Here is a 6,081-nt window from a genome sequence, read left to right on the forward strand (position 1 = left end):
GGAGAAGCTAGAGCAGCTAGATCAGTTACCAAAGCAGATGGAGGCGTACAACTATTAGATGTGTGCTAGAGGTAGCATTACTAGAGCCAGCGGCACTGCTGGTTCCAGCGGTAATGCTGCTGGTGAGGCACTGACATCAGCACCTACTCCGCCGCCTCAGCAGGGGGACCATAATGACGATGACGACGACGATGCTTACCGGGATCTATAGGGATTAGGATTTTTTTTCGTTTGTCTACTTCATTGTATTCTACTTCTATGACATTTTATTGTATTCGGACCATTTATTTTTAATAAAATAATTTATTGATTTCTGATAATTTTAGATTTCTGCCAACAATTTTGTTAACAAAGTTTTAATTTGACTACTAATTATGGTTTAACTGTACCGTAGGATTTATCGTGGATAAATCCGACAATAACTTGGCGTTTAAACACATGAAATGACGTCAAAGTTACCATCGGATGGATTCGACGGTACGATAATTATCAACTCAGTCTTGACAAATCTATCGAAAATACCGACGGAAAATCTGCCAGTAATTAGTGTCGGACAAAAAAAAATCTGCCGGTAATCAATTTCTGGCGATGTTTATACTGTCAACTTTAGGACGACAGTAAATCCGACGGTATTTAGCATTTTTTGAAGTGTATTTGATACAAATCGAAAACTTTTGGGACAAAATTAAAATAAAATAGAACATAGGAATATATTTAAAACTTTTGCTAAATTTTAAAAATAAAAAATATACTTTATCCAAAGAACAAAAACACCATGAAAGGAAGAAAAAAAAATATCACTATAAGTGCGATATTGAAATTTAAAAACCCATGAAGAAAACAAAAATCATAAACAATAAATACACAAAGAAGAAGGTGACGGGGGAGAAAAGAGAAAGAAAAGGATGAAAAAAAGGGTGAGAAAGAGAAAGCCAATGCTGTTTTGTAAGGCTGGCAACGACAACACTATATATATATTACATTACAAAGAAAAAGGAAGTTTTTTCAGTCCATCATAAAAAGTTTGTACATTAAATAAGTGAAAATAATAAGGATGATAAAGTTGTCATTAAAAAAGTTAACATTATATACTTAAATATAACGGTATTTGTGTGAAGCTGTTGAACCCGACAAAATTTCGATCGCATTGAGCTTAATTTCTTGCACTAGTGTACCATTCTCTGAGTTGCATATTCAGCAAGTATTTGGCTACTAAACAACACTTTTTTTATTTAAAAATAAAGAGCTCAACACAATAAAATGGAACAAATAGAACCAGTCAAACACAACAAACTAAAAATTAAGAAAGCAACACAACAACACAAAGAAAAATTCTCATGTCATCTTCGGTATAGCCATCAACAACAAAAAGGATCCACACCTCTCCACTCGTTGCAGCTAAGTATGATCATGTTGATAATATCTTCTACACCTTTGTTTTTAATCTGAAATATCCTTTTATTCATTTCCATCCAAATGTTCCAAACGATCGCACAAAAGCATCTCAACCACTGCTTTCGATCCTCTTTTCTACTCGGTTCTTTTGTCCAATTTAGAAAATATTCTTTCATTGAACCCGAAAAAGACTATTATCGGTCAAACACAGATATCCAAACACTCCACATCTGTCAAGCATATTCACAGCAAAGAAACAAGTGATGTACATGTTCAATATCGTTGTTACATAAAACACATACATTATCTTCCTGACTGATAATCCCAAACCGACTGTTACCAGACTTATAAGGAAACTAGCTAACCAAACTAACAACTTGCACATTGTAGAAAGAAGGGAGTCACTAGTAGTTAGGAGTAGAATCTTTTCTGTTAGAGTCAATTTCTGTTAGTAATTGGTAGTTAGTTAGAAGCCAACTAATGTGGCACCTATCTATGTATCTATATAAAAAAGGTAGCTCTAATAGTGTAGTTGAGTTTTGCCATTCAATACATTTAAACTTCTTGTCTTCACTCTCCTCTTTTCTGTTACAACATTTCACACGCTCTTACTACAAACACAGCACCATTTATCACGATGCGGTGAGAGTGGACTCTAATAGAGTAGCGTGGGTTCAAGAAAAGAGTTGAGAGAGAAGAATGACTTGATCGTTCTGTCTTACTATAATCTAGAGATTTCAGTGTCTGAATTGTGCATATCTAGCATTGATTTGGAGTATCAATGGCAGAACCTAATCGTAGCAACCAAGATTTACCTGATGTAGCAACCATCGATCTACAGAGCATCGCTTACTTCCTTAATCAAATCACTGCACTGCAAACTCAATTGAGTCGAGGTAACAATCCGATTCCTACCTCATTTTCGAATTCAACACAAGAATCATCAAACCCTTACTATCTTCATCCTTTTGAGAATCCCGGAGTATCGATCACGAACATGATCTTGAATGGAAAAGAATTATGGAGATTGGAGAAGAGCAATAGTATTGGCATTGGAATTAAAGAACAAATTCGATTTCGTGGATGGAATGATAACCAAACCGGAGAAGGGCGATAGCTTGTTTGAACCCTCAAAAAGGTGTAATACGTACGTAGTGTCTTTGTTTAATCTTTCTCTAGAGTCAAGCATCTCTCAGTCGGTGATATGGAACAATGTTGCCAGTGATATTTGGAACGAACTTGAGCACCGATACCACCAGGGTGATATGTACAGAGTGGCTGAGCTTCAAGAAGAATTGTATGCCGTAAGACAAGGCGATCTTGATGTAACTTCATACTACACAAGATTGAAGACAATTTGGGTACAGCTTGATAATTTCATAAGCATTCCAGTATGCCAATGTGGTGTAACCTGTAATTGTGTATTAGGAGTAATTAGCAGTCACAGGTCTAAAGATCGAATAACTAGGTTTTTGAGAGGATTAAATGATCAGTATTCAGGTGTGAGATCACAAGTGATGATGATGAGTCATTTTCCTAACTTGAACAATGTATTTGCGATGCTCTCCCAACAAGAAAGACAAATTCCAAAGTGAATTGCTCTCCCCACAAATCGTAAATAATTCTACTCCTTTCTTGAACTTTGTGGAATTTGGACAAAACAAAGAGAAAGGAAGATGTAGAGGAGGAAGAAATTAAGGAGGAAGAGGACAAAGTAGGAAGGTGCAATGTGCACATTGTGGGAAGCTGGGACACAGTATTGAATCATGCTACAAGAAACATGGTTATCCTCCACACTTGAAGTAAAGGAATAGTAGAAAAGCTACTGTAAACTATATGGCAACAGCAAAAACTGAGAAAGATAATGAAAAACTCAGTAGCCAGCTGGTTAGAAGTAGGACTGTCGATTCTGGATTCACTGTAGAGCAAAGACAAGCTTTATTAACACTCTTGAAAAATTATGAGTTAAAGCCTATTCAAAGTACTGACCAAATTGTGACATAATCACAGTCACCACTTCATCAAGGTAATTTGGTAGACATTCTTCAATTCAAAACAAGTGTTGAAACACTAACAATTTCAAACAATAAATGCACTGCATGAGCAATTGATACTGGGGCTACAGACCATGTATCATACTCCCTTGATGATTTTCAAACATATCACAAAATTGATCCAATTGTAGTGCGGTTGCCAGATGGTACTATTACATTCAGCAACACAATTGGAACAAAATATTTTTCAAAAAATTTGTATTTGAAAAATGCATTATACATACCTTCTTTCAAATACAAGCTAATTTTGGTTTCCAAACTCACAGCCAAATTGCACTGCCAAATGATTTTTAATGACAAACTCTGTGAGATTCAAGACTACAGCTCCATGAGGATGATTGGCAAAGCTAAATCTGATGGAAGCCTTTATACACTGAAAGCTGAAGCAAGGAATCTACAATTTGGCACAAGCACTGACACATCATGCATCATGAATATACAAAGCATAAGAGATAAGGACCTACGACATTATAGACTAGGACATCTACCATGTAGTGGTTTAATTGACATGAAAAAATATTATGATTTTATTACCTATGACAAGGATGAGAATCCCTGTAATGCATGTCACCTGGCAAAGCAAAAGTTGCTGCCATTTAGCTTAAGCACTACCAAATCACAGCATTGTTTGGATATGATACATGTAGATATATGCGGACCTCTCTCAATTCCTTCAATAAATGGACACAAATATTTTCTTACTATAGTAGACGATAAGTCAAGATTTACTTGGGTGAACTTTATGAAATCAAAATCTGAAGCCGCTTTCTTGTTAAAGAATTTTGTTGTGTTTGCAAAAACTCAGTTCCATAAACAAATCAAAATTATTAGAAGTGATAATGGTGCACAATTTTTAATGCAGTCATTCTATAATGAAACTGGGATACTACATCAACGTTCATGTGTTGAAACTCCCCAACAAAATAGGATTGTTGAAAGAAAGTACCAACACATTTTAGGAGTGACACAGGCACTTCTATTTCATTCAAGTGTGCCAAAATGTTTCTGGAATCTTGCAGTGTCACATGTTGTGCACATCATAAACTGAATTTCATCAAAGTTTTTAAATTATCTGTCACACTACTATGTGCTGCATAACTCACTTCCAATAATTACTGACCTTAAAATTTTTAGTTGTTTGGTTTTTGCTAGCACAATCAGTTCAGGTAGAACTAAGTTAGACCCACGAGTTAGGAGATATGTTTTTCTTGGTTTTAAAGAAGGAACCGAGGGCTTCCTTTTGATGAATATGGCTTCAAGAGAGATATTTGTGTCTAGGAATGTAAAATTCTATGAAAACCATTTTTCCTTTTCTAATCAAAATTCAAATACTTACTCTAATTCATCTATTCCTCATCCTGCATCTAGCAATAGTCAGCATCCACTCATAAATGATCCTTTCACATATGATGCCTGCACTATCCCTGAATCCACTTTTACTACACCTACACCAACACCTACTAACACTCAGACAGTGGCACATAGCATTAATAATTCATTTGAACATGTATAATCACATGAGAATCCCTTAAGACACGAGACAGACACAATTAGTTATGCATCATAAGATTTCATTCAATCAACACATCATGCATCTCAAACAGCATAAAATACTGAACAGAATCTGATTCCAAGAAGATCCAACAGAGAAAAAAAGACACCTAAATACCTGAAAAGCTATCAGCGTATAAGCACCACAACAGATTCCAGCTCAGATTCAAGGTATCCAATCTCACATTTTTTTGTCTTATAGTGCATTTTTTTCAAATCATAAATCCTTCTCCCTAGCCATCTCTACTGATAAAGAATCAAAGTACTTTGAAGAAGTAATAAAACATGACTGTTGGAGAAGTGCTATTAAAGAGGAACTCGATGCGCTTCAGAAACTGAAGACTTGGTAGCTCACTGCTCTACCAATTGGAAAGAAGGCAATAGGTTGTAAGTGGGTGTTTAAGTTAAAACACAATTCTAATGGAACAATTGAGAGATACAAGGCACGATTGGTGGCAGAAGGCTTCACTCAAGTGCCAGGCATTGACTACCTTAACACCTTCAGTCCCGTTTTAAAGCTCAGCACCTTAAAAATTGTGCTAGCTCTTTCTGTGGCCAAGGGCTAGTTTCTCAAACAGGTTGATATCAATATAGCCTTCTTACATGGTGATCTTGAGGAAGAAGTCTACATGCAAGCCCCTCCTGGTTTGAATGCACCCTCAGGCTTGGTCTGCAAGTTGAAAAAGTCCTTCTATGGCCTCAAACAAGCCAACTGCCAATGGAACAACAAACTAAAAATAGTTCTGTTGGATTCTAGTTATTCTCAATCAAAGTCTTATCATAGTTTGTTTACCAAGTCTCAACTGAGTAGCTTCACTATCTTGTTGATTTATGTTGATGATGTTGTGATAGCTAGGGATGACATGGCTGAAGTTAACTTCATCAAGTCATTGTTGGATGCAAAATTCAGCATAAAAGACATTGGTGACTTGAAATACTTCCTAGGCATGGAGGTTGCCTGAAGCAAGGATGGTCTGGCCTTGTACCAAAGAAAGTATACACTAGACATCTTGAGAAACCATCAACTTGAGGACTGCAAACCACTTCCACACCAATGGTTTACTCTTCGAAATTGACAAAA

This window comes from Arachis ipaensis, chromosome B03, assembly GCF_000816755.2.
Source record: "Arachis ipaensis cultivar K30076 chromosome B03, Araip1.1, whole genome shotgun sequence".
NCBI lineage: Eukaryota > Viridiplantae > Streptophyta > Magnoliopsida > Fabales > Fabaceae > Arachis > Arachis ipaensis.